At 31.5% G+C, this 14,828-nt stretch overlaps 1 protein-coding gene across 4 annotated transcripts in view; it reads right to left on the bottom strand.

Annotated features, from left to right (window-relative positions):
- Positions 1 to 14,828, bottom strand: part of LOC118187325 (ets DNA-binding protein pokkuri-like) — a 132,410-nt gene that overhangs the window by 70,411 nt on the left and 47,171 nt on the right. Inside the window, exon 1 of one of the 4 annotated variants that reach the window (XM_035357628.2) lies at positions 8,712 to 8,734. The exons of the other annotated variants lie outside the window; for them this stretch is intronic. The gene's annotated coding sequence lies outside the window, so the exon portion shown is untranslated. Of the gene's footprint in view, positions 1 to 8,711; positions 8,735 to 14,828 lie in introns of those variants that run through there. 4 annotated transcript variants of the gene reach the window in all.

The raw sequence follows: 14,828 nt of genomic DNA, 5'->3' as shown, positions 1-14,828 counted from the left end.
TTAGGCTTGCTTAAAGAAGCGTATTATTTAATGAAAGTATTTCATTAAAATGATACGGACAGACATTTTTTACATACAGAAAACAGGCTCAAATTAGCATAATATATGAAAATTTGTTCCTAAAAACTAGTTGCTAAACCAGTTGCTCGGAAGACGTGTAATAAAGTAACATCAATTAGCTAAATTTGTTATCCCATCATTAATCAGATATGTTCTCTAACTATGCGTTTAGCTCGAGGATGTATTAAAATCACCCCATGCTTGGAAATTACTCAAACTAAAGCCTACACAATTAATTGTCCAGGGATATACTTAAGATCAATCGACGTTGATTAATTAATCCTTTCAAATCTAAATTATTTTAATAACGGTAATCTGTCCTAATTCAATTATAATTAGGAGAAATTACCATTATTAAAATAAATCAAGATTGGAAAATTAACTGTTAAGTAGTGTAATGCTGCTGCTTCTCTAAAGACTTTTTTCTCTGCAGTTATTATTTTTCCTTATATTTCTTATCAGCTCTTATAAGTTTATGATTAAAGAAACAGTACAAAAATACCTATTCAGACCCTTTCCTCTAAATAAGTAATATTTCAAATTTTGCATATCATAGTTAAAATTACATTAAATTTTAATTCAAACAAAAGCATGTGCAATGCTCTTTCTGTCAAACACGTATAATGATTAATCAAACGTTATTATTCAAGCACGTATAATGATTTCTAGTTCAAACTCAAGGTAATTTTTAATAATTTTTAAATCGTATGTTAACTGGGAATAATTTTAAGAATGTAGGCTTTGCAGAATAATGCAATTATGTATGTACTGACATTTAAATTTAAAATTCTGACGAATGACATAGCATTTAGCATACAGGGTGGTGGTTATAATTAAAGTTCCACTTTGGTCATAAAAGGAAAACTACTGGGCAAAATGTTATCAAACATGGTAATCGTGTAAATGAGGTCATGAGAATTTACTTCCCATGAAAAAAAGTCAAAGTTCAAAAACTCACCACCAGTGGGGAAATGGCGCTGTATGCAATATTGTTAAACGAAATAAGGGTCGCAATGTAACTTAACCTTTGGTTACATTGGTTTAACATGCTGTATACCCTTAAGAAACACTGACCTAAACAAAATTACCATTTAAAGGATGAAAGTTGAGTGCGCCATCCGTGTAACAGAGAAATCCATTCGTGAAAACCACAAATTAGCGATTAGAAAATGTGAGGTCGCAAACCACTTGCAAAAGTGTGCACATTCCGGAAATCGTTTCTTACAGGTCGCTTGTAATTTTTGAAACCTGAATTCGGCCGTAAGACATGAAGATATCGGTTTAAAACCTTTTTAATCGTTTCTAAAACGAAACTGTTTGTGGGGTGATGCAAAACCGAAATGGCTTGGAATTGGCTTATGGCAGGAAGAAGCAAATGATTTATGCAAATAATCTAAACAATTTGGCGGAATTGAAAGATGCGATACAACGACATGTTCGTAACATTCCTCCTGATCTGTTAAGAGCTGCTGTTGAGAATGCAGTAATGCGATTTAACTTGCTTTCGGAAAATGGTGGACGCCACATTGAACATGCTTTGTAACACGCTTCAGAAGCGATTTAACACATTTTAAACCGATGTCTTATTTCGTTTAACAATATCGCATATAACGCCATTTTCCCCCTGGTGGTGAGTTTTTGAACTTTTTTTTCTGCGGAAAATAAGTTCCCATGACCTTCTTTACAAGATTACTAAGTTTGATAACATTTGGTCCGGTAGTTTTCCTCTTATGACCATTTCAAAGTGGAACTTTAATTATAACCACCCTGTATATTGTAAATACATACAAACTAGGTTTCTTTTACAGTACTCTGTTAGAAGCATGCAATTAGGTATGGATCAGGGGGAAAAGAACTATAGGTTGAAATGTATTTATAAAAACAGCAATCTTAAAAACCTTTGGGAGAAAATCGGTTTAGAAGTCTCGTATTAGAATTCAATTTGACTAGTGAAAAATCAGCTTTGCATCGTTTCTGTAAAAAAGATAGTTACATGATAACCATACATGGTTATCCGTTTTCGATGATCATTTTTGGTTATCGTATAAATATCTCATTCTTTTCAGAATTTTTAAGATTTTGAATTCTGTTTTGGGTAACCATTTTTGATAGTTAGAAAATGGTATCCAAAATAGGATGGTATGTTGTTAAATTTGATTTTAAACGCTTGGAAATAAGTTGCAACGTTAAGGTTAAAACTCTCGCAAATCATTTGACATAAATCGAATTCAGGATGACATTATCATTTTAAATTGTGTATTAAGTTAATTGGTTTTTATATTATTAAAGCGCAAAATTGCATGACCAATTTGCATATGCTAACTTTAAATGAATGCGTTAATTTGTGGCATTATATTTGAATTTCCTTATCAAATTTGATTTTAATATTTCTGGTTGCTTTATTTTGCCACGGGTTCGCTTCTTCTAAAGATTTATGCAGATCTGAGTAGCGGGTAGTTTAGCAGTTAGGAAAATAGATCTTAACGGTATGAGTGATGAGGATGACTGCCATATGATCATATGTTGACTGCCACGCACCACGGTTGGCTCGTAGGAAACTCGATGCTCGAGAAAAAGTAGAATCTCAAGGTTTAGCTTGCTAATTTTGAGCTGGTTGTCAGTAGGTGATTTCGTAGTTGTAGCCTATAGTCTACAGCTAGGAATAGAAGACTACAGCTATAAAGTCTTCAACTACGAATGGAAGACTACAACTACGAATGGAAGACTACGAAAGGAAGTCTTCAACTACGAATAGAAAACTACAAATATAAAGTCTTCAACTACGAATAGAAGACTACAACTATAAAGTCTTCAACTGCGAATAGAAGACTACAACTATAAAGTCTTTAACTACGAATAGAAGACTACAACTATAAAGTCTTTAACTAACGAATAGAAAACTACAACTATAAAGGTTTCAACTAAATAATAGAAAACTACAACTGTAAAGTCTTCAGCTACGAATAGACGACTACAACTATATAGTCTATAACTACGAATATAGTCTTAGAAAATATACAGAGATTGCAATTTCAACGACTCTTAAAAGATTCGTGTTCACTGCCAAGTCAAGGCAATTGATAACGTTGTTCTGTAATATTTTAACTCTCACAAGTGATAAATTTGAATTAAAGTCAGATATGCTTGACTATTTGGTTTCAAAGATTAGTTAAGTTAGTAATTATAATTCACGTATTAGCTTTTACGTAACATTTATTGTGTGACAGTTGGACTTGAACTAGTTTAGAAATGGAGATAGTCCCTTAAAAGTGTACAAACTTTTAATACGCAAGAAAGTTTCCCAAAATCGAATTGTGATTACAGCTTTCTGCTGTATTGAAAGTTATCAAGTTTTCAAAAATGCTTAAATGTTGTTTGGGGAGAAATGATGGATATCAAGCGGGAGTTAGTTAAATGAATTATTTATGATTTCTATGTCATTTTTATTATTTTTCTTTTTTTATGTACAGTAAGTATCCTGGAAACATCAAAGATTTCTCTTCGTAAGGCTACGTAATTTTTTTTTTTGTTGTTGTTGTTTTTGGCAAATGTGCTACTGCCAGGAAAAGTTGTGTCGAAAATTGAGTAATTAGCTTACGCCACATCTGGCAATTAAATGTTTGTAAATCAGAAACAATACATTACACATTTATTCTAAAACAAAGCACGCGCACTAAGTTACAAACTACGCTTAAGAATCTTCCGATTTAAACCCCGAGCAATGAAACGTGCCAGGACAGATAATCGATGTAACCGGAAGTCAGTATCGCCGGCTGTCACGTGGAAAGTAGATCATCCTGCAGCCCACGCGAGAAAGTGGAAAGTGAAGCATGAAATGAAAAAAGAAAAAGAAGAAACCTACCTGCACGAACGTTACTAGGTGAACAACTGCGCGGCTTCCCAACAACTCTTCGTTAAAGGGAACAAACGCATGATCCAAAGGTTGTTTCAGGAACGCGTTGGAATTGTAACAGGTTGATGTGGACAAGTAGGTTACGGTTAGCTTATTTTTTTTTTTTTTTTGAACAGATAGACACCTTTTTTTTCCGCCCGAAAATCATTCTGAAACTCTTGCTTGAAAATTTAAGTGATGGAAAATGATTTATAAAGTTAAATAAAGAGAATATTTTTCATTTGCAGAATGTTATCCATGAATGAACTGTAAATCAGTGTATTTGAGAAAGAGGTAACTATTGTTTACAATCAAATGAGAAAAAATATCGTATTTTACATACACACACAGAGAAACAAAAAGTGTACCATGTGTTTTGTAAACTTCCTGAAATTCCATATAATCGTAACTTAATAATCAGAAAATTTAGAGAAACTATACATTCTTGACACATTTAAAAATTTCATTTTGAAATGCGTGCAGTAGAATGTTTTTGCAAATAACTGTGCATTTGGTATACTCAAAATGCTTTCTTACTTACTAATTCAAATTGCTTTCTTATTATGACCGATTAACTAAATTTTAAGTACAAATATTTAAGATGTCGGTTATCGCTAACATTCATTCAGCTTCACCATTCAGTATGACAAAATATTTTTAGATTGAAACTAAATAAAAATAAATTATAATTTAATTTTAAAATTTAGAAAATATTCAATTTCAAAATTTCTTAAAACTTTCAGCATAAGATGATCTACTCATGTATTAAATTATTCTGATTATAAAACTCTGTAACAAAGAAATTTAACAATTAAGACCAATATTAAGAGCCTCATTTAAAAAACATTAAAAGGCTACTTCAAATACACTGCAAATAATTTTAACGAAAAAAAAATAGTATTTTACTGATTTATATTTTAAACAATGCGTACATAAATACATATATATATATATATATATATATATATAATTTCTTAATATCTTTTAAGCCCATTATGATTCACATTAAACACTGGTTCGAGAAACAAGCACACAGAAAGTATGCATAATGAATCAACATGGAATTTAGATAAATAAAAAATGTTTTCTAGAGATAATTTTATACACCTTCATACAGCGACTGTATTTAGATTTCAGTACAATATTATGTACGGAAAAAATGGAATATCTAACAATCAAGACTTTACTATATATAGCATTTCTCTGAAATTCAGAAAAATTTTCTTTCGGACTTGACTCATATTTTCGGATTTGGCTTTGATGAAGAGCCTGAAGCTATTTATATAGCCTTGCAACAACTTGCTGTTCGTCTTTCCCCTCTTGAGAAGGATGGGATTTTTTCAGACTTTATCTCTGCTTTGCAGGCTTTGAAAAGCAACCAGGAGAATGGGGATTCCCATAGACAGACTTGCCCAGAACTCTGAAAGAGATTCAGGGAAAGGTTGCTTTCCAGTGGGGACCATCACACTCTAAGGTAACGAGATGGCAAACGTTTTGGCAAAAAAGGGAATTAATATTCTCCAGAAGTTTTATAGAGACCTCCCACGTTACTCTGTTAAGTTAGAAATTAACGGAAATTCCAAACGAAAACAATGGTTTCGTCGTGTGGCTTCCCATGCTGCTATAGTGTTAAACCCTGGAGTGTGCTCACAGTGTCCCGGACTCACCCCGTGTTCCCGCTGTGGCCAACTTTACACTTTTGACCGGACACGATTGGCTTAGTTCTAATAATTTGTTTCGTTTTAAACTGATTAATTCATCTGAATGTATTATGTGTGACTTCGCAGAGGACATCACTGTTGCTCATATGGACGTGTGTTCTGCACTAAATGATTTGGATTGTAATTGTTAAAAAGTATTGGAAAGCTTGTCGTCTAATCACCTGATGGTTAATCGCCTGGCATCTGTTAAATAATAATAATCGTAAATTTATTTAGTTACTATTGGATTGTAACTCTTGCAAGTTCTATTGTAAATTTTAGTTCTTGTAACTTGTTGTTCTTGTATTCATAAATTTTTAGTAGATTTTCTCACGTTTAGTTGCGTTACTTTAAAGTTTATTATTAATCTGAATTAGGTTTGAATTTTGTTTAACAATGAAAACACACGAAAGAAACAGCGTGTATTTAATCGAAAGATGATAACTAAGACTGAAATGAAACTAGATGTTCCAGAAATTTCATGCGCTTTCAGTAAAGTAACATAGGATAAAATTAAATTATTGATTAATCAAATTAAATTATTGTAATTAAATGATTAAATAATTCCTACGCTTGGGCTGCAATGGATTGAATTAAAAAAAATTACTAAGATTTTTAGAAATTTGTATTTGTTTCATGGATAATTAATTAACAGCGGTTTGAATCACATAATGGTAGGAAGAACAAAACGTGTGTTTAGCACTCATTTATCATTAAGGTTTAATGTTTTAAATACGTTTAAAACTCCTTAAAAGGTTCTATTTGAAACATTAAATAGAAAGTAATTAAATTTTTTATTTGTTTCTTCCATTAACATATTTTTTCAAAATTTCATACACGTTTTAGAAAAAATTTTCTACAGCTTTAATATTTCACTACCACTTCCCAGCAGACAAAATTATTACCCTAAACATTTTTTTTCCTAGGATAGGATAATCCTTTTAATAAAATATTTCTTATTCTAATAATTTCTTTAAGAAGATATGTAAAGAAGCAGACATAGATGTAATGATGTTGTAGAAAAATTGGTTGTACAAATACGTAGATTTATTGATGGACTAGATACACAGAAGGTTGAATCCATAATGAACAGCAAAAATTTTTATTGCGTAGAATGTTGATCCAGAATTAAATCTCCGAAGCAGATTAAATCTCGGTTTCTATTTCAGTAAACATGTTGCGGCCACAAACAACCTGACGCACTACTAGTGCCAATTTCAAATATTTACATTTTTAATAGCTTTACTGTAAGACGAAAGCAGAGGCAGCAAAGCACCACAACTCAGTTTTTCAGGCTGAACTGATTGCATTAAAAGCTGCATTTGTCTACGCGCTGGAAAATAACTATTACAGTATATAGTCAGACTCAGCCTCTAGCCTCCAGGCAATCCAAGGCACATGTAGTAAAAATCCACTCGTCAGGGCCATACAAAAACTCTTACTAAGAACACCAAACTACTATAGGCCTGAACTCCAGCGGGTACCTGCCCACACCGGAATACTGGGTAATGAAATTGCAGATGCAATAGCCAAAAGAGCAGCAACTGACCCCCACGTTCGCACACTTGACGTACCTCTCCCGGGCTCGTTCTTAAAAGCTGAGCTCGAGAGAGAATTACTCAAACGTTGGCAACATCTGTGGAAGACAGAGACCACCGGCAGAAGAGTTCACAGATTTTTTCCAAAAGTCTGCCGGCTTCTAAAAAGTGGCTTGTCTCACTTCACTCAGTTTCTAACAGGTCATGGTCCCTTCATTACTTATCTGCATCGCTTTAGATGACACGAAAACGACCATTGCTCATGCGGGATGGCAGGAGATCCGGGCCACTATCTGTTCGCTTGCAGAGAGACTGCCAAACATCATCTTAAGCAACTAGTAGCAAACCACATCCATGCATGAGCCGAAGCTACTTCCAAAAATCGCAATGCATTGAAAAGCATATGCGATTGCATAAATATTGCACGCAAAATCTCAGACAGGCTGGAGTAATTCTCAGCTGCCATCCTCGTCAGCAGCACAGCCCCTGTGTGCTCTCTACCTGTAATGAATTAATTTTATCTTAAATTAGCTTATTCGGCTTTTCTTATTCCCTGTATATACTTATGTCCTTGAACTGTAAACCTTGAATTATGTATTTTGCCTTATTTTATGTACTGTTTTTACTGTTTTGCCTTTATTTTATTTTATATATTATTTCGCTTTTTAGTATTTTACTTCTTATTATTTTTAGTATTTAGTATTTAGCCCTATTTTAGATATTACTTTTACTGTTTTATCAGTCACTTTGTTAATTGCTCATATATTGCACTGTACTCATTTATTGTTCACGTTGTGGATGTCTTTTGTAACCACCTACGCATAACTCTGTAAATATGTAACTGAAATTGTTCTTCTCACCCGCAATGCCCCCTTCTTCCATCACTGCACTATAGTCTCGTCCAGCATTTGTTTGCATTGCCCCCAGCACTAGTCTTGAGCACAATTTGTATATATAAGTGTGTTATGTTGATCAAGTTATTTCCGTCAGCGGGACTACCTGGCCGATATGCTAACTACGCAGTGGACCGGCTGCCTCGCTGTCGGTGGAAAGAAAGAAAGCTGTCCAGCTAAGCCGAAGTACAGAAGGCAAGTGCAGTTGTGTCCAGGATGAAACCTTAATTCAGAATGAGCTAGTTTTGGTTCTTAATGCATTTGATTGGATAATTAACACTGCTTAAAATTATTATTTGGCTGCTTGAGTTTTATTTCAATTTATATCATCAGTGTTTTATAGAGTCATACGACATGGATTAGTCTCGAAATGATGCAATGCAGAATCTATACTAAAATATACTAAAATAACTATAATATACTAAAATAACTATAAAGGTTACTGTTTTTAGAATAGAAAATGGAAATATCAAATAAAGCATTAAGGGCTATTGCTTATTTAAATTATAATTTATCTAATAATAGTTAGGATGCGTATAAAAAAGCTAAAATACAATATGTTAAGATATACGCTAAAATGATGAGAAATTCTTATCAACAAACTGTTAATAATGTGAAAATACATGACCTTTTTCAACAGGAAGCAATCAACAGAAAAGCGTTTTTGCTTTATTTCGCTTCAATCCAGAGTGTTTAACAACTACCTAGAAAAACGTCACTACAATAATCAATATGGATACAAGACAATATTTTTTTAACTACTAGTCATTGACAGATATCATGGCATGGAAAACTAAATCACAGATTTATGAAAACAATGTATTCTTTCATATGATTTTCTTTGTACGCAAATTGTTAAACATTTTTTTTTTTTGGACTTTTATAGGAGTGCTTCTTTAAACAATAACAAAAGAACTAAAAGAGTACGTTTCATTTTCACTAAGCGTGGTTAACATAAGAATATTCAGTACCACAACATTTATCCATTGTCTCCATGCGTTAAGCTGAAAGGATATTTGTGGTTTCGAATACCGTCAGGAGAGTAACAGAAGACGGATGTCACGCTTACACAGCTACTTTATGAATAATCCTTAATTTAAATTGTACTTTTTTTATCCTGCATATTTGGCGTAGTCGGAAGATAATTTTGAAAGGAAACATGTTAAAAGAGGAACAAACATTGGGAGCTTTTGCAATTTTCATGAAACAGGATACATAAATATAATTATTAACTGCCGTATTTGTTTTTACAATCAGAGTAATTTATTTCAGAAATATAACTTTTTGTATCCTCGTTTGATAGTAAACTAAAAAATGCCATTATATAGAAAACTCTACATTTGAAAATGTCCACACATCAGAAGATTGTTAATATTTTAAAGCGATGTGGACAGTAGAATGCTTCAAAAACACAACGTATTGATACGGAAGGTTAAAATTATGGTGTAAAATCTAGAAACATACAAAATAGAAATGTTATTAAAAATTTTGTAAATAAATAAATACTTTTTATAAAAAGTTCCCGATGTTCAAGTATTAGATTCTGCTGCATGGTCAAGAAAAATAGCCGAAGAATTTGGAAACATTCTCATCAATTTCACTGAGAGATTTTAGATATAATTTTGATTTTAGTGCTAAACAGCGATTTTGGAATTAATAAAAATTAGTGCTCGGAAGGTTTTACGGCAATTACTGAGAAACTCCAGAAAACCTATTTATCACCTTTTATTTTAAAATTCTACATATCTGTGCAGAAAAACTAAATAAAAACACAAATGTTATTTGCAATCTAAGAATGAAGGAAATAAAACATTGAAATACTTTGTTTATCGTAAATGCAGTTTACTTAACTGTTAAATGTAGAACCAATGCTTAACGTTCTTGTAACTATCTTGACGCATTTGCAGGCACTATCAAGTTTACTGCGGTATTTGTAATTCTGAAAATTATTTTAAAAGACTACAAAATACTTAACACTTGTATACTTTTACTGCATATCATATCTGAAATAATAAACATGATATATGTAATAAAAATAACGCAAACGCCATTATACTCATTCACAAACCAGGGCGGATAATGTTAGTTTACACCGATATATTACAAATGCAATACTTCAAAACAGGGCTTCTTAATCTTTTTTCATTCGCGACCCCTTTCCATCACTGAGATTTTTTTCGCGACCCCGAATGTTAAATATAAAATAAAGATATAAAAATAAATAGCCTTTTGTAAATAATTTACCTTTTGGTAAACAATATACGTATAAAAAGTAGTTTTAGGATTTATTTTAAGCAACCAAAAATTAAAGAAATTTCTAATGAGAGAGATATGCTTGTTTTCTACTGCAGAACAAATTAAATGTTGGTAAGATATTTGAGACTGCTGGACATAAAGCATCTTCAACGTTGAACGACATTTGGTTTTAATTAGCGTTGAAACTGTAAAAGTATTTTTATAAAAATATGTGGTGCTGAATGAGAGAAGAACAATTAATGCCATTTCAGAAATAGCGAGAAATCTAGTTCTAACTCCGATTCAGAATTCATCAAGGAATTTTGTGAAGTTTTAGATTTGAATCGCTCGATAGTTTTACAAATTCCTTTTGAACTTTATATAACAGGTAATTAATCTCATTAATGTCAATTAATGCAATTTCTTTAAAACTCTTAGAAATGCAGTTTCTTCAAATTGAACTATCGAACTGAATTTTCGCGACCCCAAAATTGGGGTCGAGACCATAATTTAAGAAACTTTGCTTTAAAATAAGCTTTCGCAAGTTTAAAAATATGTAATATTAATAATATCTGCATAACGTAAGATTGGTAAACATATTTTAACAGTAAATGTTAAATTCCTATTTTAACGATAAAATAGAAATTTTTTTACTTTTAGTTTATAGAATAGAAGTTTCTATCCAAATATCTCAGTAAGCATGACCTTTACACAAGTTCAATGAGTTTTATTCCATATTTCAATAACTAAATGGTCACTATGAAATATTAAGTTAACTTGAAGGAAGGGTATAATTTGAGGTATATATGGTACTGAGTTCGATACAGTTTTCAGAATTGTATTGCGAAGGTGAGCAATTTTCAGAACGATCGGTAGTGTTATCTAAAAGGCTAGAGGTGCTCCAACTAATATAACTATGCCGAATTATGAAAGCTTTCTAATCCTATAAATCAAATGATACCAGTGTCAGATAGCGAAAGCCAAACAATAGCAGGAGTCAGAAATCGTAGTTTACTGTGGCAAAACGACATTCTTAATGGTCGATTATTTGTCCAAAGGCCAGTATGCTGTATGCTTTAGCGCTTTTTTATCATCAGCATCGCCGTATTAGAGATGAATACACGGATTAAACTACAGCTTAAAAGATTTAAAAATTGCTTATTAATGCGATTGTGTGTGTTTAGCACGGACATACCTTGTTGTTACCCAGCTTCGACCTTAATGATCATTCTGACGTCAACTAATCTGGCGACAGGTTAGCATATAAATCCGTCAAACATTGCTAAAACAGATCGATAGGTCATGTTGGTTGGACGTACAAAATTGTAGATAAAATAAGCTAATGCTGAAACAAAAAATGTGTAATGAGGCAATCCTGCACTCTATATCTAAGTTCGGAGCCACCAGTGGCCTCTATGCTTATTGACGGCAATGTGACAACTCATCGCACCAGTTGCTGATATTTTGTATAAATACAGCCTAATATTTAAAAATGTATTAAGATGATTTATTATTATTTATTCCTTAATGTTTACAAAGAAGAAAACTTATTTACATAGTTTTGATTAAATAATTGTGATTTAGACAATTAATTCCGTTTTTAGAGCATTTTCATCCCTTTAAGCTTACGTAATTGAACCCGCTTTTCATGCAAATTCCTTTTTGCTTTCAAAACATCTTAAAAAATGTTAGATTGTATTGAAATTACCTAAGTAATTTCAATAAAATCCAACGTTTCTGAAATATTGAAATTACTTTTTACACTTCAGGCTTCGGGCTAAATATGAGTCTTCAAAAACAAGACAAATCTTTTAATCATTTTCTCAAATACAAATATTTTTTTCCTTTTTCCCCTCTAATCCAAAATATTTAAAGTGATAAATCGAGAACTATACGTACACTGTGATAAATATCATAATATATATGGTAAATATATTTGCTTTCCTTTCTCATCCCAAACTGTTAAAGCTGATTATTGTATATATCTATATCTTATAAAAGTGTTTACGGATACATAAGATTTAAAAACCTACTTTAAGGACTGAAATTTTAAAAAAATCTACTAAAATAATATTGAAATTATTGTAATTTAGGAAGAGAAAGAAATAAAAAGAAACAGAAAATTATAAAAGAATAAGAGAGATGGAAACAAAGAAATGTACGGAATAAAATTTAAAATGAAGATACGGAAAAATAGAATTCTGATTGAAAGAACACAGATAGAATTGAAGTACCTCGAAAACTCACATACATACGCAAAAACAAAAAAAAATGTATTCGAATTTCATGGAAATCTCTTTCTAGTAATTGCATAGTACGAGGTATTTTTTTTATTATTATTATATGCGTTAAGTTGTCAAGCTTTGTTGCTGCTTGTTACAATTTATCAAATTATTCAATTAAGATACTGCAGAAGGTTTAGCGAAGGAAGTTTTAATCACGTAAATAATGATTTCGTGGAAGGACACTGAAATGCATGGCGTGAAGTGAATGAAAATTACACTAAGCGACTGAGAATTATTTATGAATTCTGAGATTTTTCTTGGATAAGTGGTACTGAATACAAACATGATACTGGTTTTGCTTCATATTCAGAAAGCTGTGCAATATATCGTTTTTTAAAATTAACATTTTCATACTCGGTACATGCCTATATTTTCTTCAGTACACATTTTAAACATTTTTACATGACCTTTAACTCAGGTATTCTAAAAGCAAGAGTCACGTAAAAGTTATCACTGTTGCCGCACCTGGTATAGTGGTTAGGGGATCCTGACTGTGCTACCAACGGGCCCGGGTTCGAATCCCGAAGAAGGCATGGATGTAAAATTTTCTGTCATTTCATAGGAGATAACAGGAGCCGTCTACTAGGTGCCTCTATAATAAAATGGTCATCGCTTCTGGCCTTGGTAGTGGCCAATGCTGTTATAGGCAAGTGCCCACCATTTGCGAAAAAAAAAAAATTATCAGTGGCTGCAAAAACATTTTTAAATTTTCCTTTTAATGAATAATTAAAGAAATGGAAGCTTTAATTTTAAACGTACTATTATATTCCTTTTTTCTAGATCATATTTTAAGACCATTAACATTTGTTTATTCGTTTTTATTTTTAATTTTGCCAATTTATTTTTATTTTGCCTCTTTACTTTTTTTTTTTTTTTTTTTTGACACGTAAGATATTTATTTTTAGAATGATTCCTTTATTTTCAGTGAGCTCTGTAAATCTTACTTTTAATAAATTGAAGTTTTCCACAAATTGAATCATTATTCATTTGAGAGGGTGGCAAAAAATTTCATCTAATCAAAAGAGATTGCGAGAATAAAAAATTTCAGAGCCCCTTCTTTAATCTATATATTATATAAATTTGAAATCCCGCTTACACACGTATGAACATAGTATGATTTAAATTCTAAACAACGTAAAGGGCTCAAACGTTTAAGTCCTTAAAATTAGCATTGAAGCTAGGTTTTAAGTTAAAAATTTCGGGTATTTTCTCATTTTTTTCAATGCAATTTTGTCATTCATTTTGCAATACAAGTATTACAAAATGAAATTTTACAAGTAAATTCTTACGAGCACTTCATTTTAATTTAAAGCTCTACATAAAGAAGCATATCACAGTTTTGTATGATCAGAATATACTACAGAAAAACTACTAATGTATTTATTTGCATCAATATTATCATTATGGTTCAATAACAATGACGAAAGAAAAGAAAAATTAAATTTCTTTGAAATGTAAAATTTTTAAATTTAATCGTTCATATTGATGAATAAAATAACTATAACTATAAAAACAAGTATACAGGAGGAAAGAAATAATCTAGTTCTGCAAACAATTGAAAAATAGTTGCAATTCTATTTGAAACACTTTTTGTAACAAAAGTAAAAACTGTTATATTCTGCTAAACTAAACTATAGTCAATTCTATAGAGGGTGGATTAACAGGGTCTTGTCTAAAAAATACTATATTTGTTTACTGTAGAAGCATGAACAAATTACTATTACAAACCATCAGAATAAAGCAAAATTTTTTAGCAAATGTAAAAGAAAAAGGGAAATGCATAGAATAGCAGCAGTGACAGCAATAATTTAAGGATTATTTTTATCCACAACAGAATGTAGTTTACTTTTGTGTAGTCTAAAATGTATGAGTATTTTTAAAACACTCGTTAAAAATAAATTGCTAAATCGTAAAAATAAATTAAGTGTACAACCATTAATCTGCTGTTTCTCACAGACTCTTATCGAAATACAAGAGTAATGTAACAGAAAAAAAAAAAAAGTTACTTCTGTTTTGATGTGTGTTCATTTTGTTTTTATGCTAATTTAATTTACATAAACCAAATGAATCTATTCTTCAAAGTAAACTACTTAAAAATATAGTTAAATTGCTATAAAAAAAATTCCTAGCAGATTGATTTTGATTTAACCACCGACGTCATCTCTGGATCACCTCGGTTAAACAGGCAAGGTCAAATGGCGGCTTCCCGACACCTAACTGCGGCT

The sequence above is a fragment of the Stegodyphus dumicola genome, chromosome 10, assembly GCF_044657685.1.
Source record: "Stegodyphus dumicola isolate Sdum_Otavi_A_Nest chromosome 10, ASM4465768v1".
Taxonomy (NCBI): Eukaryota; Metazoa; Arthropoda; class Arachnida; order Araneae; family Eresidae; genus Stegodyphus; species Stegodyphus dumicola.
This window is presented reverse-complemented; position numbering and strand designations above follow the sequence as displayed.